This window comes from Gavialis gangeticus, unplaced genomic scaffold (genome assembly GCF_001723915.1).
Source record: "Gavialis gangeticus isolate Ggan-Ray unplaced genomic scaffold, GavGan_comp1, whole genome shotgun sequence".
NCBI lineage: Eukaryota > Metazoa > Chordata > Crocodylia > Gavialidae > Gavialis > Gavialis gangeticus.
In genome coordinates, this window is record NW_017729032.1 from 68,757,138 (window position 1) to 68,779,702 (window position 22,565).

Below are 22,565 nucleotides of genomic sequence, written 5' to 3' on the forward strand. Positions count from 1 at the left end.
AAAAAAAAAAAAAAAAAAAAAATCCAACAAAACAAACCCCCAATTTTTTTATTTAAAAAAGTAGCCCAAAATCCACATTTTTCCATTATTAAAATGAAATGCCACTATATATCCATATATTAGTGGTGTTTCATTTTAATCACGGAAAAATATGGATTTTGGGTTACTTTATTCAATCTGAATTTTTTTATCAGAAAATCAGGATCCCTGATGATGAAAGAACTTGCTCTGTTGATGCAGGGAAAAAGTGGTGGATGTGATGTACTTTGATATTAGCAAGGCTTTAGATACTGACTCCCACAACATTCTTGCAAGCAAGCTAAGGAAGTACAAATTGGTTGGATGAATGGAGTGTAAGGTGTATAGGAAACTGGCTGGATTTTCTGGCTCTGAGGGTAGTAATCAATGGCTCAATGTCTAGTTGGCAGCTGGTATCAAGTGGAGGCCCCTAGGGGTTGGTCCTGGGATCTGTTTTGTTGAATATCTTAATCGGCAACCTGGTGGTTGGGTTGGGATGGAGTGCACCCTCAGCAAGTTTGCATGTGACATCAATTTGCAGGGAGTAGTAGATACCCTGGAGGGTAGAGCTAGATTTCAGAGAGACCTTGACAAATTGGAGGATTGACTGACAAAAAATTAATGAGGTTCAGTAAGGAGAAGTACAAAGTCTTGTGCATGCACTGGTACTGATTGGCTATGCAGCAGCTCTGCAGAAAAATACCTGTGGATTACAGTGGACAATAAGGTGAATATGAGCCAACACTGTGCCCTTGTTGCCAAGAAGGCTAACGGCATACTGGGCTGCATTGGTAGGAGTATTGCTAGCAGACTGAGGGAAGTGATTCTTCCCCTCTTTAGCACTGGTGAGGCCACATCTGGAGTACTGTGTCCAGTTTTGCGCCTACTGTTACAGAAGGGATGTGGGCAAATTGGAGAGAGTCCAGGATAGGCAGTGAAGATGGGACAGTGGAGGGGGCTGGGGCACGTGACTTCTAAGGAGAAGATGAGGGAACTAGGTTTATTGAATCTGGTGAAGAGACGACTAAGGGGGAATTTAATAGCAGCTCTCAACTACCTGAAGGCTCATTCCAAAGAAGATGGCGCTAGACTGTTCTCAGTGGTGGCAGATGACAGAACAAGGAGCAATGGTCTTAAGTTGCAGCAGGGGAAGTTTAAGTTAGATATTAGGATATTTCTTACTTGGAGGGCTGTAAAGCACTGGGACCAGGTTATCAAGAAAGGCTATGGAATCTCCATATTTGGAGGTATTTAAGACCCAGCCTGAGAGCGCCTTGGGTGGGATGATCTAGTTAGGGATAATCATGCTTTGAGTAGGGGATTGAACTACATGACTTGCTGAGGTTCCTTCCAACCCTAATTTGCTACGTTTTTATGACTCATTCTAGAGTACTGACTAGTGACAGTGTCTTTGTAGCCAGTTACTTTTTGAGAATTCACATAGGTTAGGTTTGCCATTCCAGAAAACTGGAAACAGCAAATATAATGACCATTTTCTAGTATAGGTGGGGGAAAAGGAGCCAGAGTATGTGCTATAGTCAGTCTACTTGTAAGCCTTAAAGGCTACTTACAGATGTTAAACAAACAGACAAACAAAAAAAGGTGCTTTACTTTAAACTTGGTGTTCTTTTGCTTCTGCCTGAGCCCAGTGCATGCCTGGAAAAGACATTGTTAGTTTGACCTGGCTCGTGCAGTGTCTGTATAGATTGGGTGCTTTAGTTGGGCTTTTTGGTGCTCTCATCTAATAAGTGACTGAACCAGTTTGGTAAAAGTGCCAGAAAGACCTGCTGAAGCTCCCGATCTGTAAAAATGCTGCATAGCCAGGTTGAACTAATGCACTACTTCTTCTGGTAAAGCATGGCTTTTGTTGTTGTTTTTGTTTTAACATCTATAAGTAGCCAAAATGTTTATAGGGGGATCAGGAAAAACCAACATAAACTTGTCAAGGCCAAGTCATGCCTAACCAGCGTTGTTCCTTTCTGCCATAGGGAAATGGGCCCTGTGGGTGGGGAGGAATAATGTGGATGATACACCTGGACACCTGTAAGGCATTGGATAATATGCATAACTGAGGCAATGCTACTATGGGGGCAGTGTAAATATTTGGATATTATGTTTGAAGAGTAATTCTCAATTGCTCCTTCTCAAACTGGTAAGAAGTAACAAATGGGGTTCCTCAAAGGTATATTCAGGGTTCAGAATTATTCAGAGGCTTTATTAATGACTTGGAGAATGCAGTTGAATGAATACTTAAATTTGCAGATGGCATCAAACTTGAGTGGGGTTGCAGGCATGGTGGAAGATGGGACTAGATTTCAAAATGACTGATGAATTGGAGCAGTTGGCTGAAATTTAAATGGGGTATATAATTCAATAAAGATAATGCAAAAAATACATTTAGGATGGAATAATCAATGGAGAACCATAGCTTTGTAGGCTGCAGTATTGTAGAAAAGAACCTGCTGGGGGCTATAGTGGATCACATAGTGAATATGAGTCAATAGTGTAATGTTGCAAAAAGAGCTAATGGCATACTTGGGGTGTGTTAAGAGGAGTGTTATGCAAGTCAAGGGAATTCCACTTTATTCATCATATTTGAGGGCTTACTGGGAGTAGTGTGTCCATCTTTTGAGTACCACTCTTTAAGAAAGATGTAAACAAAATGGAGAGAGCCTAGAGCAGGGCAGAGGTAGGCAACCCTTGGCATGGGTGCCAGAGTGTGGCACACAAAGGCATTTTGCCTTGCACATGCGTTTTGGGGCAGACAGCAGGGAAGGGGCTGGGGCTGTGCTGCCACAACAAGGATTGGGCGCCTTGTGGCTCTCCTGCCATCCACCCCTGGCATGCCAACTTCTTACAAGTCCAGATTGCAGGTGGCTTTGGCACTCTGCCCAAAAACATTGCTGACCCTGGCTTAGAGGGAAACAACAAAAATTAAATGTTTTGAAAACCTGACGCAAGGAAAAGTTGGAAGAATTGGAATTATTTAGTAAGTCTTCAAGTATAAATAGGGTTGTTATAGCAATAATGATCAGTTAGTCTCTATCTAGAGGGAACATTGCCAAAGGAAGAAATTTCTAATTGTGAAAGTGGTTTAAGCACGGGAGCAGATTTTGTACAGAGGTTATGGAGTTTTCATCAGAAGTTTTTGATGCACATCAGACAAATTTGTCTTTAGTGAAGGTGTGGTGAGGTGCTGGATGAAATTACCTCCTAGGGTCCCTCCCTATTTTCCTATGATTGTGTGAATACCAAGTTCTGTCTTTCATCTGCCTATTTTTCCCTTGCAACAGGGCCACAGGAGACCTAGGTTATGGTTCATGAGACTACTTGGTAGCGTGAATATGATTTGCAAGGCATTAAATCTATTCTGGTAGTTTTAAATCCTGGTTGAATGGTCTTACTTCTCAACTGACCTGAGAATAAATATCTGTGCTTTAATATTCCTTTCCTTCTACAGCACTAACATTTTCGTACATAATCTAATCAAGGTAGTCTGTTGGAGAAGAGTTCGGTTTAGAATTTCTTGCCAACAGAAAAACTTGATTGCTCACATGTAAGTGGCCAGAGAAGCAAAGCCCACTTGCTGAAGTAATCATTTACAGTATTGGTTTGATCTTATGAAAGAAACACTTGAGAGAGTTCTCAGCATGTGTGCAGTGTTAAAAGCATAACTAGTGGACAAATGTATACATGAGCATGATAACAAAGTGTAGTATTAGCTTTTGTTGTGACAGGTAATCCATTATTAAATGGGAGACTTCATATTTATAAATTGATATAGTGTCTCATCCACTGGATTTGTTTTCAATGATGTCAGTTCAGAGCAAGATGTCAAGTTCTTTGTTAAAATCAGATGGCCTAACTGGAAAAACATTGCAGTACTAAGTATCCTTTTGAGATTACCACTGCTTGAGGGTTTTGTGAATGTGATCTGAGAGTGTACATATGCTGAGACAGGATAATTAAAATCTTAGGGCAACGATATATGTGACGGAGCTCTGCTCCAATGTGTGCTAATTAGCACACATCGGCGCACTCTCAAGTAATAGAGCCTGCTGCAAGTCTGCTAGAGTGTGCTAATTGGCACACTCCAGCATCCTCTGTGCCACCATGTATTCATTGTCCCCGTGCTTCAAAATGGCAGCGGAGGCGTTTTAACTAAAGCTCATTTAGTTAAAGCACCTCTGCCGCCATTTTGAAGCATGGAATGCTGAATATACATGACACTGGGTGCTTTAGTTAGAGCGGCTTTCAGAGCAGCTTTAATTTAAAGTGCCCCTCCACCCCACTCCAGAGGACATTTTACAGATGCCCTTAGAAGCATAGGTTTGGAAGTGACATCAAGAGTCATTTGGTGCAACCCCACATGAACATGGGTGTGGTTTCCTTAACTATCCTTATCAAATACCTATCCAGATGCCTCTTGAAAACTTCTAATGAGGGCAGTTGTGCAACTTCTCTGAGCTGCTTTAGCAAAGGAAGTTTTTCCTGATATCTACTCTGAACAATCAAGTTAGAGGTGAATAGCCCTTCTCTTTTATAGTGTAGTTGTGGCAATGAATGCTTTTTGTCTTGTGAACTTTCATACTGCTGCAGGGACCAAAATAATAATTTTCATTAATGCCTGGTGGCAATGTATAGATTCTTTCTCTGCTAACAAAATAATGTGAACATGGTCAGGTGTATTACTGATGCTTTAGTCAGACAGAGTAACTCCTTACTATGTTTGCCAATATTCTGATTCATTAAAAAAAAATCTTAGCCAGGGGAATCATAAGACTGAATTAGGTACCTCACGGGTCATCTAGGTCAACCCCTTGTTCAGGTGGGGTTGGCCTAGAACAACAGATGGATGTTTTGTTGTTCCTAAAATGTCCCAGATGGGTGCCTATCCAGTTTCCTATTTGAAAACCTCCAGTAAAGGAGATTCTTTTTAACTTTCCTAAGAAGCTTGTTCTGTGGTCAAACAATAACTGCAAGGACAGTGGTTATGGGGAATTTGTTCTAAACTCATTTTGCTGAACTCCAAACTCATTTCTGTGCGTCTTGTTGCAAGGGAGACCAGTGTTTCTCCCTTGTCTTAATGGTACCCTTTCAAGTATTTGCAAACAGTTATTGTGGCCCATTTATTTGTCTGTCTTCCAAACTAATTGATTTTTAGAAAAAATGGAAGCAAAAATGCCAAACAGCAAGGTAAAGACTACTAAGATAACTGTTTTTTTAAAAATTCTTTTTAGTTTGATTTATCAGAAATACTGGAGCACCACTAAAATTATAAATATAATGAAAACTGACTTTAAATGGCTTGCTAATGACTCATGTATATATCCTCTAATTATGAACACTTAAACATACTAGACATTTACTTTCAAATATGGCTCTGTAAACAGAGAATAGTTAGGCTTTTGGGGGTTTTTTTTACATCCATTAATGATTCATTTTACCTTCTCTGAATGATTATTCCTGTGCATTTGAAAGTCATTGGTTAGGTTTCAAATCTAGAATATTAGAATTAAAATAATTATCTCAGTGAGTAATTACAATTTCTGTGGGGAAGACATCATTATTTTTAAATAAGCAGAGAGGTCAGGTTTCAAATGACTTGATCTTCTGGTGGTACAATATGAGAGACTGCAGAAAAGGATGAGAAGAACTATTCATCAATACAAACTTCGTAGAGAAACATGCAACATTGTAGGAAGCCATGGCCATGTTTGCTCTAGAATGCGCTGATGGCCTCCTGGAAATTGAGTGTTGCAGGAGGCAAATTTAATCAGCCATTATAGTTGATTCTTCAAGACAGTACTGGTGGGGAAACTGGTAATCCGATTAATCAGAGTGCCTGTTTTAACTTTGATATACTGAGAAGTGATGCTAGCTTTGTTGTGAAGAAGGGAGAAATGATTTTGATATATAGTCCTTTTGTCATTTGACTATTTTAAAGTGAAAAATGAAGTTTGGTGTTGATGTGCCTGCCTAATTTTGAGAGATTGTTTCCTTTTGTTCATTGGGGTTTTTTTCCCCTTTTGCCTCTAATACTGTTCCAGTTGCTTTTGACTTTAACAACACTTGGGTTCTTATAGTAGCTTAGAGCCTATTTTTGCTCTGCCATAATTGTGTGGCATTTGAGAAGTTAACTTTCCAGAGAAGTCATGTGCTCAGTCTGCTACAGATCCATTCAAAATGAAGCATAATCTCAAAGACTATTTAGTACGCAAAACTGTAATTGCTTCCTTCTGTCATTCCAGGGCTGTGAATTCAACCAGATCATCTCTATTGTGCATGCACACAGGTTTAAATTTTAGTTCAGAGGGAAAGCCATGGTAGTTCTGGCCCATAGGGTTTTTTAAACACCCCCTCCAGAGCTGATGTATGCAGTCTGTGAGCCATTGTTCAAAGGTAACAACTCTTTTATGATGTCATTACTGATTTGGAGACTGTGCCCATCTCAAAGCAGTTATTGAAGGAAGCCTGCTGAAGGCTTGTGCTCTGTACTGAATTCCTTCTTTGGGTTTGATACAGTCCCGCTTCTATCCTCTTGTTTCTTTGTGACTTTTTTTTGTCAGGGAGGAATAGGGGATGCTGTCTTGGGAAGGTTTTCCTTTGCTGTCTCTGCCAGATGATATTGAGATTGGCTCTGTTGCATGTGGAATAAATATTGGGCAACGAGATGAAGGGAAAAGGAAGTTGGTAGGTCAATACTTGGAGCCTTACGGACAATCAAAATACTTTCCTGGGAACAGATGTATGGCAAGGACCTTCTTCCAGGTGCCATTTTGCTGTGTTCCAAGGGGACCCAGGGATGCATTTTAGTATGTAATTTTTTTTTTTTTTTTGACTGAAGGCTGCCTTTCAAGGTATGTGAGTTATAGGAGGCGCAGTTTGGGTTGCAAATCTGCCTGGTCCTTATTACGTGAGCAGTGTAAAAGAAGATGAATCTCTTCTTAAGTCCTCCCCTTATACCTGTGTAAGGGCCAGCAAAACCTGGGCCTCTCAGTAAAGATCCAGCATGTTCTTTAAGGATGCAACATGTACTGGAGAACTGACGGGCAAGTGGAGTAGACTCTGCCTTGTTTGCTTGCATGCAAGGGTTTCTTTTTCCTGTTGGTTTTCAGGTGGTGATTGAGAAGACTGTAGAAAAAGGTATGCTTGAAAGAGACTTGGGAAACTCTTGTTTTAGGCATTATGGAGTGAGTTACTGATGTATATAGAGACTGAGATGCAATTTTGAGTGTTAAGAAATTCTCAAGCCACATTGCAGTGGAATAATGTCGTCCTTTTCCATAATGTCCTCCTTTTCCATGGCACTTCTCTGTTAACCTTATCAAACAGTGCTACCTAGTGGTCAGTGGAATGTTTGCAATTAAGGCACTAAGATTATAAACAGTTCAACAGTGTAGCACACATCTTATTTCCTCTGTGCTTATTAGCCAGGGTATATCCTCAATTGTATTTACAATCAGGTTGGAATAGTTGGCTAAACTAGGGCATATTGTAAATTAAATTTAGTTGTTAGGTGATTTTTTTTTCCACCCCACCCCTCCCAAAAGTTGACTCTGCGCTGTGGATTAATATCTTGGATTCTTTCTGAAACACAGTGTAGCCAATATGTGAATGAGGAATGAGTCTTAACTATTACCCAGTGTTTTAGAGAAGAATTTGTTAAGGTACACTTTCAGAGCTGCAGTGAAGGCACCAAAGTGTGTGTGTAGTTGATTATTCTTGTCAGTATACCACAAGGTGGCAGGATTGGGTTTTTTTGGTGGGGGGGATGGCTTTTTTTTTAAATAAATGCCTATTGAATTCTATGCATACAATGTATATATATGAAATCTTTATGGCTACATTTAGGTAGATGTTGACACTTTATCTTGCAAAAGTTTATTTCTAACATCCTTAAGAAGCTGCTGGTTGCTTCTGATTAGATTTTTTCTAAATGGAAGCCTTTTCAGATCACTTCCAATCTTGTCTTGAGCAGGGGACTGAACTAGGTGACCTCGTAAGGTCTGTCCCAACCTTATTTTGCCATGATCTTACGATATTTAATTTCTACTTCACTGTTTTAATGTATGCAGGAAAAAGCATTTCATAAAACTTTCAAATGCAGCTGGCTCTCTTCTGTTCTCTGTTATCGTGGGTACAACAGCCAAATTAAGTGACAGAAGTGTGCTTTGTGGTGAGAAGGAAGTTGAAGCCATTGATTTCTTGAGAGGGCTGTGCAGTTCTGTACTAATAACCTTAGTAATAAAGATCCAAGACCAGATAAATTTGATAATTTGACAGGCCAGAAAAAATGTCCGTGAAGGATTCAGATATTATTAAGGAACTTGATTTGTTGGCTTTAATGAGAGAAGGATTTGTGCTGGACAACCAGAAGCAAAATGACAGATGATAGAGGCTCTTTGGCATTTGGACTGTAAACATAACTTTCTTGTTGTAAATAAATTATGCCTTAATCATGTTCCATATTAAATGGCATACCCGGATCCAGACTGGGGAGGAGGTAGTATTCTTTCAAGCTGCATCTGCAGCCCAAACTCCACTTGCTGGTGAATTTTGATTAATGCTACCTGGAAGAAATTGTGCAGGTCATTGTAATCTGATAATGTATATTCTCATGGGCTTTGATCAGCAGGGAGATAGCTAACAGTGTTGACATTTCAAATTACCAACACAGGGTTAGTGTTTAATGCTCATCTTAAGATGAACAGTTCACACTGCTAGCTATTTCTGCAGACTCAAACAGTTGTCACTGTCAGCTTGCATTCAGTTCACACTTTGAGGATTTACTTCGTAGTTCTTAGAGCTAGACTTCACTTAGTCAAGTTGTATTTCAAAATAGCGTGATGCCCTGAGGAAGAATGGGTAAATGATTATCTCTGTTCCTCAGTTCTGTAATAGGAAGCTTACTCCGAATAAGATGCACCAAAATACAAGCAGAATCTTGTCACGCTATTCACGTTAACATAGAAACACTACAATATTAAGTAATAAAGGAAGTGTGACTTGTCTCATGTTTAAATGAAGACAACTTCAGCCTGACCTTTAGAATTAATTTAATAATTTCATAATATGAAAAATATTTTAGAGGCAGAATGTTAGGTTTAGGAATGTCCAACCCATCCAGTTATCTGGTTACATAATCTTCACAGAGCAGTGTGGCATATTCTGATACATATTTACTAGAGGTGCACTGATACATTGGGCCAATATCAGTTCAGCACTGATATAAAGAAAATTGCCTATATCAGAAATTGGCTTGATGTGTTATGTTCCACTGGATCTGCATGGGGTGGGGGGCATGATCCCCCAGATCTGCATGGGGGTGGAGTTGGGCAGGCTACAGCCCACTTGGAGTGCAGCGCAGAGTGGTCCTAGGCCCCAGCCCGCAGCTACAGTCCACCCTCCCTGCCCTGTGCAGATACAGAGGCAGGTCTTCCCCAAATGAGTGGTGGGAGTAGTGGTGGGAGCGGCTTCTGGACCAGTGGCGTGCAGTGGCAGGAGCTGCTGCCTTCTTCCCTGCATCCCCCAGATGAGCCGGGGCTCCATTCCATGCCTGCCCCACCCCCACTCCTCCCTCACCATGAGGGGCATTGATCTGCCCCCCCACACCCCTTCCCTTCCCCCTCCCCTTTCACCACAACAGACTTATCAGCTGCACGCGGCTGTATCGGAAATCAGATTGGTATTGGCTGATATGCCTCCTTAAAATCAGCTATTGGTATTGGCCCCCAAAATCTCTGTTGGTGCACCCCTAATACTTACTTGGAGTGATCTGTAAGGGATCTTTTCAATTATGCATATTTCCTCTCACTACTTTTTCTTTTTCCACCCTACACAGAGTCTTATGGCAATTAGTCTTTTAAATACTGAAGTGCTGTTTACCTTCCCTATTACTGTTTTTTTTGTTTGTTTGTTGGTGTGGTAATTTTCCTTTCTTTTCCTGAACAAGGGAACAAGTTTTACTTTGTTATAAAATTCAGTTAGTGAAGAAGTGGAAGAATAAAAACTTCAGAAATGCTTTCATATCTTGGATCTTTACAGAACAGTTCATTTAAAAAAAAAAAAAAAAAGGTGTAACATTTACAGATGTTATGTTACATAATCAGAGGTCTGGGTACCTGAACATTTGCCTCATCTAAAGCGCTGATTCTGAACCAGGCCTGGGGTGCCACAAGATCCTTTTAAGGCACTCATACAATATTGGCACTGTTGGGTATGCAGACACCTGCACATGTTTTACAAAAGAAACCTAGAGATTTCAAATGGCAATCCAGTGTCAAAACATTCTGACCTGTTGTGTGGTCTTTTTGAATTCTTCACAGTAGAAGAATTGCTCTGTTTTTCCTCTCTCCAAAAAACAAGTGAAAGCTAAGAGCTGGCATTTTTGAAGACAAGTTTTGAGTCTAATGAGATTAAGAACTACTGATCTAAAATCTAGTTTTATAAAACTAAAATGTGCCTGGTGAATGGAGTCAGTGTTGCATGTAAACATGGGTAACCAGTTGCCTTCACATTGGAAAATGGAAGTGTTTTATTATGGAATTACCTTTATTTCCAGTAGCAGTTCTTTTCATATCCCTGTCTGAATACAAGCACAACAATATTGTGGTGTGTTGGCTAAGATCCAATGTGAAACAGGCAAAAAATAAAAAGAGCCAAGATGAATGGAATGTGACAAGTAATTAAGGCAAAAGCGATGAAACAAAATAGAGTTTGTAAGCCAGACTTCCTAAGCCACTGCCATTAAGGCAGTTGAATGAGACGACAGATTTTTTTCAAAAGATTTTTCATATCCAAAAGCTGTCATCATGATCTCTCAGAGTTGCTGGGTCCTAAGCATTTCAGGGATGTGCTGAAATGACTGTTTGAGTACCTTTGAAAATCTGACCTTAAAAATCAGTATTGGCATGTACCAGAGGGAATTATTATTTTTTTTTTCTTCTTGACCCCACCAGGCACATACATCCTCCCTTTTAAATTCTGTAAAAAATTGCAGATTACTCCTCAGCTTCTGCTATCATGTACAGGTCTCTTGAAAGAAAGGGTCATGTTAATCCTTTCTCTGAAGAAGCACCAGTATTTTTGAGCGTGTCAGGATTTTACGAATAGAATATAGGGTTAAAAGAGGACAGTTTCTTCATATTGCAGCTGTGTTCACCCCCCACCTTTCATCTTCCCCCATGGTAATTAGGATTACATTGTACTTAGTGTTGTACAAATGCATAGGAAGATGGTCCTGCCCCCAAAATGGCCTGGTCAAATTTGAAATAAAATGCAACAAAAGGCTGAAGAAGAATGCATGCCGAAAATGAGGAAAGCCGTACTAAGGCTGGTAACCATTAATTAGCTGATTTTTGGTAACATTAAATCATGTGGAAAGCTCCAGCTGCATTCCATCAGGTTAGAGGAGAAACACTGTGCAGTTGGAAACTGGAGAAAGATGGCACAAGACATGAAGAGTAGAATAGGAAGGACAATATCTATATTATTTTCATATTTGGTAAGAACAGCTATGCCAAACCCAGGAATACAGCGCATCTGTTTTGGTAAGATTTTGTTTTTGGCTCTGAGACTTTGGTTCCCACAGCTAGGGAAAGTGATCTTTGGCACTTGCACATAGCCCCTTCACCCACTAGAGACTTGGGTGATTTGGAAGGCCCTGGCAGAACTTCTTGGCCTAGAATCTGGAAGCTTCAAATTCCTGAGGTGCAGTTACTCTTGATCTAGCTGATTTCCTGTGCAACTCCAGGAAGGTTTTCATGGTGAAAAGGTAGATTTGGATTTCCACCTAACTTTGACTTCATAAAGGGCTGTTTAGAAGAGATACAGGAGTCAATGTGCATTGCTCCCGAGATGCTGGGAGTACTGGTAGTTTAGTTTTGTGATTTGGGTTCTCTTCGTTTGAAGAAGTTGGTGTACATAGGATCCTGTGTATACCCAGCTTGTATAGACAAGGATAGACAAAAGTTCTCTTTCTTTTTAAGAGCCTAATATATTATAGAAGGGATGAAATATGACAAAGTTCAAGTACTAGTAGACGGTCCTTAATAATCTCTTGCCAGGAAAAGAAAACCCAATCTTGGAGGTTTATTCAAATCCTGCAGTCAGTGAGTGGTCTACCAAGTTCTTTAGGAGTGACCTGCTCAGGAAGTACAGGCAACCCCTGATTAGCGCTCTTAATTGGTTCCCGAAAAACTAAGTGCTAAGGGAAATAGCATTAAGCGAAACAAACTGCCAGCTGTACGAGCCTGTGAGCTATAACGAAACTCGCTGAGCGCTAAGTGGAATCGGGCATCAATGTAAAATGAGCGTTATAGCGAAATAGCACTAAGCAAAACGGCATTAAGCAGGGTTGTCAGGAACTGTTTTCCCCACCTTTTTGAGCAGGGGAAAGATGATGCAGAAAGAGAGAGAAGAGCTACACACAAGTACACTTTCCCATTTTATTAGAAGGTACAGTCCTAGTAGGTGCCCCTACCCTCTTCCTGCATCCCTTCTCTAGAAGCACTTTTCTCATAGAAGTCAGAAAATAAAGTTATAAGAGCCTAGCAGTCTTGTGGTACCTCTCCCAAGTAACTGGATCACAGCAGGGCCCAGGAAGTAGAATATTAATTCAACCGTGGTGTACTTGTTTAATACCTTCCCTGCTTTTCTTGTTAAATGAGTGTTGCTATGTATATTGCATACAGTAGTAAAATGTGTGGGAAGGGCAACCTGATATTGTTCATTGTGATGGGACAGATTTTAAGATTGGGGATTGCGGATTTTCTGACTTGTTTTCATGTTTTTTAAATCTTTAATATTCATAATTTATCTTTGGTTTTGTTTGGTTTGGTTTTGCCTCCTGACTTCACAGAAGATTGCAATGAATAGGGGGATGATTTTGTTCCAACAGAATGTTTCATGGACAATTTTCAGCTTGTCTTTAAAACTTCAGGATTTAATTGAAGAGCCATTTTTGCTTCTCAGCAGCTCCCCCCCCCCCCCCTTATCTTTTGATTTCTGTACATTTTTTTAAAAATGATTTGAAAAGGTTTTTTTATGTTGGAAAAGACTTTGATGGAGAACTTTTGACTGGTTCTAATTCTAATATTAGCTGGGCATCCTGGTGCCATTTGAACTTAGATTTTTTTTTACCAAGTTTTATGGAGAAATACTACCTTTCTGCTCTTTATGCGTTTCCCCCACTCCCTCTCTCCTTCCCCTTTCTCTCTGCTGCTCAAGAAGTTTAAATATCAGTGGCTTTTGGCTCTCATCCCAAGCAGCTAAAACTCATTATTTACCACTGTTATTACTTTTGCAACATATGTTGAAGCCACTTAACTATGTTCCTGTTCTTTTTCTTCTAAGGGGTAAACTGAATAGAAGCAGATAGCCAAATTAACTTTCTAGTCTTGGCCTTTTTTGTGTTGCTTTTTGTTTTCTGGTAGAGCTGGTGGTTTAAGGGATTTTGATTTTGTCTACTGAATGGCTACATAGGGTTTTTCTTTAATTTTGGCTACCATAAATGCCTGGAGCTTATGTAGGTGACTTTTTATTAATAGACATAAGCATTATTGAATTTTTAAAAATCAATGTGTTACTGAATACAGAGTGAGAGAGTGCACACATGCTATTTTTGCTATTAACTAATGCCAAGGTGGCCAACCTTCAGCACGAGTGCCACATGTGGCATAGGCAGGTCAAGGAAGGGACAAGCAAGCATGTGTAGCATGTGATAGGTCAGGGAAGGGACAAGGCAGCATAATAGCAAATAGGACAGGAAGCAGAAGGCAAAGCAGGGAGCACAAAGTAGGGAACAAAGAGCAGCAGATCAGGCAGAGGAAGGGGACTATAGTGGCACTTAGGAAGGATGCGGGGCTATTTTTGTGGCAAACCTGCCAAGAAGGTTGACTCCCCACTGGACTAGCACAAGGTCTCCTGGAAGTTAATGTAGCACCGGGGAACAGTGCACAAAAAGTATCAGCTCTCCTTGTTTTCAGATGCTTCTAGAGTTCAAGCTCTACTATGCAGAAAGCTTGGAAAATTAAATGGAGCTGAAGTTAGGCTAACCCAAATAATCTGTGTCCACTAGAGGCTAATATTACATAAGAGAAGGGGAAAATAGATACTTTTGGTGATCCCGTTTTTTCAGATGTGCTGATACAGACCAGATAGCTGACCACCCTGTAAGGAAGCATGGGAAACGTGATATAGAAACATGCAATTCTGAGTAAGGAATGGAGTAGCGGCAGTACCTTGACAAGAGGACACAGTGAGAGAAAACAGCAGCCGGGAGTGGGAAAAGGAAAGAGGAGAAAAAAGATGATTCAGCATACTCATTATATCAGAGATGGTGAAAGTTCATTAAGTACTTCCTTAATGTAATTTTTCATATCTGCAGTACATTATGATGATGATAGTACTTGATTGCTAATTGGAAGGATGACATTCACAAGGCACTCTTATGTTAAGACGTGGTCCTGGCTTTGAAAATAATTATGGACAGCTGTTATAAACCTCTGAGGTGAGATATAGCTCTGTCTCAGTTTGGATTGCAGAGTAGCTAACTGTATTAGTCTCCAGTCAGACAGAAGGTAAGGTAGCATCTTTTAGAGATTGACTTGTTTGGAAAGGCATAAGCCTTCATAGGGACCGCCTACCATTTCTGGGCAAGTTAATATCTAAGATGCCACCCTGCCCTGTCTTGGTTTATAATAAGGAGTGTTTGTAGTTTAATATTTAGTGTAGACATTTCTATGAATAAGATTCAAAGCCAGAGTCCCTAAATTGATTAAATAGTCTGCTCATCTCAGTGGTTTCTTCTTGGTTAATCTCAGAATAGTTGAAGTTGAATGTTTTTAAAGTGATAAATGTCCCACTTACTTGGTACATAAAAAGCAGTGATATACTGATAAAGTAATACTCAATTACCTTTGTAGGTATAAAAGATTCAGTGTATTTTCAATTACAGTTTATGTGCAACTGGGCTGGACATATTTGTGTATGCTACTATACATTGAAGTTTGGATTACAAATTAATCTTTTTTTCCTTTTTCTTCCCATGTGCCTGCCTTTCCTCTTTTGGAATGTGCTTCATCAACAATCATGATGTACTTTTGACACAGGTAATGATTTTTTTTTAATACTTATACATCAGTATTGGTTGAGGATAGCTTTTGCTTGGAGGCTTTTATGATGCATAGCACATTGAACAAGGGTGGTCATACTTACAGGAATGTCATTATGAGACTTGCCTAGAAAGGTGACCTGCAAAAGAAGATAGTCTGAAAGTTCCTTCCCTACCCATTCTCCTCTCCTGTGCTGCTTGCCTTCCCCCACCACCCCTCTACTACCTCACCTCCCTCAGCGAGCCAAGAAAAAATGAGTTGAGATTTTCTGCATGCTTGTTTTATGTGGGTGCAGTTATTCAAGTATAGAAATATTTTTACAACAACATGGCTTATTTTATTTGAGGAACTGGAATAAACCACATTTGATGTAAATATCTTTGTCAGGATAAGTGTTGGCAAAAAAAATCACGCTCTAACCCACGTAGTCATGTTTGGAAGCTTAAACATGGAGTTGACCTTCAAAGGTGAGCAGTTGAGAGAATAGATGTTTTGGTTAAAGAATGGCTTAGTTCAGTGGAGACCAGATTTTTTGGCTAGCATGCCACAAAACACCCTGCACTTTCCCTGAGTGCTACTCTGATCCCTTCCCCTGCCCAATCTGCTGCTGTACATCTTGTTCCTTTCCCAGTCTGGCATATGCCATATAGAGGCTGCCAGTACAATTTCTGGCACCCATGCTACAGGTTGGCCATGCCTGGCTTAGTTAATGACTTGTATGCACCCTCTTCCCCCATCGCCTCCCTTCAGCTGAGTTGTAAGAACTCCTAAAACTCACAGACATACCCCCCCGCTCCCCCTCCAAAACGGATGGTGCTATATTTTAACCTCTGCCCACCCCTGTGCAAAACCCAGCAGGTGCCCAGAAGAAGCATTGCATTAGTTGGATCCAGTTTGCCCAGTATTTGTATAGATCAGGCACTTCAGAGGGGCTTTTTTGGCACTTTTATCTAATAGCTGATTGAATCAGCAGTTACATAAAAGCCCCAAAAAGCCATGCTGAAACCTACAATCTATACAGACTCTGAGGAGCCACGTTGAACTAATGTGTTGCTTCTCCCACATCTTTCAGTACCCATAATGTTCATACTTGGAGAACTTGAAGAGCTTTTCCAGCAATACTAAGAGAGTTCAGAAGTGTATCTCTTAAATTTTAAAATGATATAAAAATTTAAAACCATTGGACACAGGTGTCTGGGTAGATGTGGTCTTTCCGGACTTCAGGAAGGCCTCTGACACTGTCTCCCACCCCATTCTCATTAAAAAGCTAGGCGACTGTGGCATTGATGCCTACACAGTCAGATGGATTGCAAATTGGCTGAGGGGTCCTACTTAGAGAGTGGTGATGGATGGGTCATATTCAACCTGGAGGGAAGTGGGCAGTGGAGTCCCCCATGGCTTGGTCCTTGGGCCCACGCTATTCAATTTCTTTATTAGTGACTTGGACGACGGGGTGAAAAGCATCCTGTTTAAATTCGCAGACAACACTTAGATTAGGGGTGAGGTGGGCATGCTAGAAGGGAAGGACAGATTACAGCAGGACCTGGACAGGTTACAGGGGTGGGCAAATGAAAATAGCATGGGATTCAATAATGACAAGTGCAGGGTGCTGCTCTTAGGTATGCTGCTGGTTCCTACTGCCTATAGGTTGGGGAACTCCCTTCCCAAAAGCACAGTGGCAGAAAGAGATCTTGGAGTCATTATTGACTCCAAGATGAACATGGGCCAACAATGCGAGGACATGGTCAGTAGAGCTAACCGTACCTTGTTGTGAATCCACAGATGCATCACAAGCAGGGCCAAGGAGGTGCTCCTCCCCCTCTATACAACAGAAGGCTGAGGGGGGACCTGGTAGCCATCCATAAACTTACTAGGGGGGACCAGTGAGGATTGGGAGAGACGTTCTTCCCCTGGGTCCCACTCAAGTAACAAAGAATAACAGCCATAAGTTGTTAGAAAGTAGGTTCAGACTAGACATTAGAAGGCACTAGTTCACAGTCAGGGTGGCTAAGATCTGGAACCAACTTCCAAGGGAAGTGGTGCTTGCTACTACCTTGGAGGTCTTTAAGAGGAGGCTGATCTTTACCTAGCTGAGGTCATTTGAGCCCAGTTTTCTCTCCTGCCCAGGGCAGGGGGTCGGACTAGAAGATCTACAAGGTCCCTTTTGACCCTGCATCTACAAATCTATACAACAGCCTTTGTCCAGGAGGTGGGAAGCTGTGGGGTTTTGAAGGCCATCTTTGTGTGGTATAAAGACTTAACAAATACCTCTTGTACTACCCCATTATCACATGGAAAATGGATCTTGCCTTCAGGAATAATAGTTGCTTTTCAACTAGTGTGGTGGTTTCTAGCTGTTTACAAAGATGAATTTTTTTTAACTCATATTTTAAATATTTACCAACTTACGCAGTGGAACACAAATCACCTGAAGGACCTGTTTAACCCTACAGGTTCCCATGTTCAGGTGATTTAGCTGTAGATGTTAGGTTGTTGGCATACTGAAGCTTTCCTTGGGACAGTGGATGAAGGAAGACAACAAAGGACTCATGTTTTGAATTTCTAAACCTACAGATCATTTCTTTTTCGGTGGTTGGTTAGAGCATTTGAAACCTAACTCTGAAAAGTGTTTGTGGGGAGGAAGGGACACTTTGAAGGTTTCTTTTAAAATTTCTGTAAAACTGGATGATCATAGGGCCAGAAGGGGTCTGTGAGTCTGCTAATCCGTGCACTTGCCATAGAAATAGGTTTTATGATGGTACTTTCTGGCTTTGCTAGAGTGTTCCAAAGAGAGAGATGTTGACACAAATTGTGAGGTTCTACAATTGTTCATATAGCAATATCAGTTTTTGTTTTGCTGTATTCTTTAGTTAAATGTGGTTTAGGGGCCTATTTTCTCCTCTTTATTTCAGAGTTCAGTACAAAATATTGAATATAGTATGAACTGGTCATATTGATAATCAGTTATGAGCATCATTGCCACAAATTTGAAAACAAAACATTTTAAATGCTGAATGAACAAATTACTGAAGGATTCTCACATGCTTCTAATTTGGGTTGCTGGTAACCCTATCTGGTAAAAATAGATTTTCAGCTGTCTAATAGTTATACTTAGCTGAATTTATTAAAGTGTGTGTGTGTGCACGTATATGTATGAAACCAGAAAGATGCAGATATCTGAGCATACAAAATGATGCAGTATGTCCAAATGCTTCCTAGACCAAACATTGATTTGCATTATAACTTGGTTTGTGTATTTAATAAAACAGGAAATGTTCATTTTTCATTAGCAGATAACCTAGTGACTTCTGTAGGCCTGCCTGAACAGCTTTTTGTCTTTACCGTATACAATCTAGTCCAACAATCTAGTGATTGTGAAAGTAATACTTTTGGATGTTTTAAGGGTCCTTGGAACCCCTGCCCCCTTTAAACTTGATGATAAATTGACATTTATAAAGCATTGAAATGCACATCCCTTCTAAAAGCATTTCAGAATCTGAAATCCTTATGTATTTTGACAGGCAAGGTTCTTTGGGTAAGTCCAATTTATTTTATTAGATCAACTAAAATGGCTGGAAAATGTTTTTGCAAACTTTCAGGTGCAAACCCCCTTCTTCAGGCAGAGGAAGCATCTGCAGTTGTTTTGTGCTCTTCCTGGTTGTAATAGAATAGAAGCCAGAGGGCAGTATGCAAGAATGCCAGTCAGTGAAAATGCAAATTGTGGCAGAGGATGGGTGAGAAACAGGTTTGGGGGTGGGGGGGAAGGGAATGTAGACCTGGGCTAAGTACAGACATTCAAAAAGCCTGAGCCTGAATTGAATCATGTTGGCAGGTCAGTCTAACCTGCGTGGAGTGAACCAATTGGCAAGTGAATAGACATTCACTTCTGATTCGGGAAATGAGCCACATGCCTGCAGTGACTCGGGCTAGATGCTGGGGTGGAGAGGAGAGAGTTGTGTGGTCAGGCCCTGCAGGACACTGAGTATAATTGGGGAAGGGTATAAACCCCAACCCTAGCCTGCAAGGACCCCAGCCAGGGTGTCCCTGGAGGGGGAAGCAGCCCCTGCCAGGCATTTCCCACCCCCACCCTCACTGCTTAAGTGGCAGGAGGCATGGCCAGCAGCATGAAGTTAACGGAGATGGAGGGTGGTGGTTAATTTCCTCTTACATCCCCTGTCCCACGGGCATGGACCTGAGCCAGGATCTGCCTGGCCGGAGCGGAGCAGCCCATGTCAGGATCATTCCCCCCTCACTGCTGCTTGGCCAGACACTGGCACAGCATGGCCTCCTGAAGTGAAGGGGCAAGGTGAAGGTTTATTTTCCCCTTTGTCCCATCTCCCCCCGGGGACAGCTGCCAGCAGTAGGACTTGGAGGGGTGGCTATGGAAGCTAAGCTGAGTTTTGGGGTGGCCGTAGCCCCCCAAACCTTCCCCTCCCAGTGCCATCACTGCTTGCCCCACTCAGTCTGAGACAGCTCTGCCTGCCCTACTCCCATCCTCAGGTCAGTGTCCCTACCGCAGGGGCGGGCAGTTATTTCAGGCAGAGGGCCGCTTACCCAGTTTTGCCAAGCTGTTGAGGGCCACATGGGTAGCTCCGCCCCTTGACAGGCACCTCATCCACTGGTCACTATTTTGGGACAAATGTCCCAATGCTTTGGGACCAATGTCTCAAGGCCAGCACCGGTGGGGCCCAGAGTTGGGTGCAGGCTCACAGGGGTCTGTGGAGCCAGGTTGGGCTGCACCAGCAGGCAGCTGGCCCTGCTCCATAGAGCCCCTGCAAGCTGGGACCCTGCAACCTTGCTGCCCAGCTCTGGACGAGGCCGGGGGGGGAGGCGTGGTGTGTTAACCTGCACGTGGGAGTGAAACTGGAAGTGCCGGCAGCTTCTCTTGCACCACTGCCGCATACCCCCTGGGGCCTTCCAAAGTACCCCCAGGGGTATGCATACCCTTGGTTGAAAACCCCTGTTATAGTCTATCTAATTACAGCAGAGGCGGGCGATTATTTCAGGTGGAGGGCCGCATACTGAGTTTTGGCAAGCCATTGAGGGCTGCATGACAGGCAACCAGGGGCAGATAAATATTAATTTTCTAAATTATTAAATAAATATTAATTTCCCCACAGGCTGGATAGAATGGGCTGGCGGGCCGCATTTTACCCACCCCTGAATTACAGCCTGTCTTAGAGCTTCGCAGTGCTGAGTCAGTTGTAAAATGGAGAGGACAGGCTTCTTGCATTTCAGCTGCTCTCCTCTGTTTTACCTCTATAGGTTTAGATGATGCAGTTTAAAACCGTAGAAGCTGCTAGGTTACTGTCAACAGATGTGCTTCAGTTGTTGACACGGAGTAGCAGTGCTAAAGTTGTGGAGCAATGGTAAACAGCTCTGAAGGTCTGCCATGTCGTGGCACAATGCATCCATACTTGCTCTAAATGTGTTTGGAGTCAGGTATAGCCTTTCTCAGTAGGGCAGATTAGCCTGTCCAAAAGAGCTCTGTGCCAGCACTTCTTCCAGTGTCTAAGCTTGCTTGGGTGTCACAACCTTGCAGTGTACGCAGAGCCGAAGAAAACAGTCTCTAATGTAGGTCAGGCCTTCAAAGGGTTTACTTCTGAACACAGCATTTGTTTTGTTTGTATTAACAAATAGTCAGTTACTAGATTTCTCTTCTGGGATGTATTATTACATTCTGCATTCTGATCCAATTATAAGATAGCTAGTTGTTTTCCTTTTCAGTGGGAGATTTTAATTTTGTACTGCCTATATGTGTGTATGTATGCAGCTTTTATCCCTTGATGCTGTCACTATACCCAGCAGTGAATCAAAATGTCAGTCTCCCAAGGGGAGCTGTGGGCTTTGCCGGCCATTCATAGCAAGAACGTTGCTCCTCTGCTCTTACCTTTTCCTTTCCTGAGCAACAGTAGTTTCTGCCTGACAAAGCACATCCTATGAGCGGAAGCATCTGACCCTGCAGATCTTCATTGCTACAGTAACCTTACTCCAGCCAACAGGTGAAGCTCTACTGAAGATCACTTAATGTCCCCCAGATCAGTCCTTATTCCAGTGATTCCCAGGTTTTTGGGGTGTTGGGGAAGGTGTCTCAATTTGCAGTGCATTTGCAACTGCATCTTTCTTTTTTTCTACACAGTAGCATAATTAGGGGTGAATAGGAAGGGCATCCACCCCAGGTGCCAACTTAAGGGCTCCAGAATTGTCCCCCACTTCTCACCGTCTTCACCCTGGCAGTACACCCATGCCGGAAACTCGTGGATAAGGCTTCTTATCCCTTCTCTCCTGCGGGGTTTGCTCTGGGCACCAATTCTGCTTGTTACACCACAGTTTCTATATTGAGTCATGCTGTATCCTGGCAATCAGTGAGTAAACTGCACTGGATGAAGGGGAGCTGTGGCTACACCTGTTCAGAAGGAGTAGGATGGTACTGCTTCTCTAAGCCAAGCAGTGTAGGGAGAGTTTGCCTTTTCATGAGAAAGGGGAGCCTAACCCCTGTGGGCATTGCAGCTGCAACTTATCTTTATGCCCATAGCTCTAGTATTCCTTGTTTTCTTTCCACTTTCCCCTCTAAGCTGCCTTCTATACTTGCTGTGCTCAGTTCTCTGTCCCAGTGTCTTACTTTCCCACTTTGTATGGTGTTTTCTCCTCTGGATTAACAGTAAGATTTGTGATGAATACAGTGTAGTGAACTGATCGATCCCTTTCATATTAACTATAAAGCAGAAAAGTAACATAACTTCTATTAAGCATAATCATATTGTGCCATATCTTGCCAGAATTTCTCCCCTATGACCTCATCCAATGGGCCTTAGATAAGCAGTTCTTTTGACTGCCAGCAAAAAGGGGGTGGGGGGGGGCGATTTGTGATTTGAAAAAATAATTCCTGGCTCAAAAGGAGAGAGGGCTTTCAGTATATCTGTAAGGCTAATAAATCCAAGCTTTTTTGGATGAAGAGAAGAAGTGAATACTGGAGTCAAAGAGCCTTTTCAGCTCATGCATTAACAGGAAGTGCTATTTAATCTCAAAACTTTCCCATTTTATTATATAAGAAAGCAGGAAAACAGAAAGTTTTAGTGTCTCTGAACTTTTGTGGATAGAACTATAAAGAAAGATGCAGAAATAAAAACTTTGTCTTTAAGCACCAAGGAGCTCCCTAGCTTGGATATATTAAAAATAATATACCTCTTAAATTAAAAACTACATAAACATTTTAAAAAGTATAGAATGTGTTGGATCAGCAAAGTACCCTTGGGGTTAATAAACTGAAGTGGTATTTAAAGTTGCAATCTGCCTTTTAGGTATTATTGGTGCATGTGTTATTAGTGAACATCAGCTGATATGACATGAATATTCATGGTGGAACACTGTCATTTATTTGTTCAGTATAGGAAAAGCGCACATTTTGTTTGAATGGTTAAATCCTTCTGG

General features: G+C 41.6%; 1 protein-coding gene and 2 long non-coding RNA genes across 7 annotated transcripts in view; 1 reads left to right on the plus strand and 2 right to left on the minus strand.

Annotated features, from left to right (window-relative positions):
• TSC22D1 (TSC22 domain family member 1) overlaps positions 1 to 22,565 on the plus strand; it is a 163,060-nt gene that overhangs the window by 96,489 nt on the left and 44,006 nt on the right. The window contains exon 1 of one of the 5 annotated variants that reach the window (XM_019524086.1): positions 4,305 to 4,540. The exons of 3 other annotated variants lie outside the window; for them this stretch is intronic. The gene's annotated coding sequence lies outside the window, so the exon portion shown is untranslated. Of the gene's footprint in view, positions 1 to 4,304; positions 4,541 to 15,048; positions 15,132 to 22,565 lie in introns of those variants that run through there. One more of the 5 variants, XM_019524084.1, reaches the window with a different exon arrangement.
• LOC109302517 lies at positions 6,044 to 7,769 on the minus strand. Its single transcript, XR_002098819.1, has 2 exons — positions 7,086 to 7,769; positions 6,044 to 6,782 (listed from the first exon to the last, which is right to left on the minus strand). It is a non-coding gene; the product is annotated as an uncharacterized LOC109302517 (long non-coding RNA).
• On the minus strand, positions 10,412 to 14,905 carry LOC109302516. The gene is made up of 2 exons (XR_002098818.1): positions 13,682 to 14,905; positions 10,412 to 11,695 (listed from the first exon to the last, which is right to left on the minus strand). It is a non-coding gene; the product is annotated as an uncharacterized LOC109302516 (long non-coding RNA).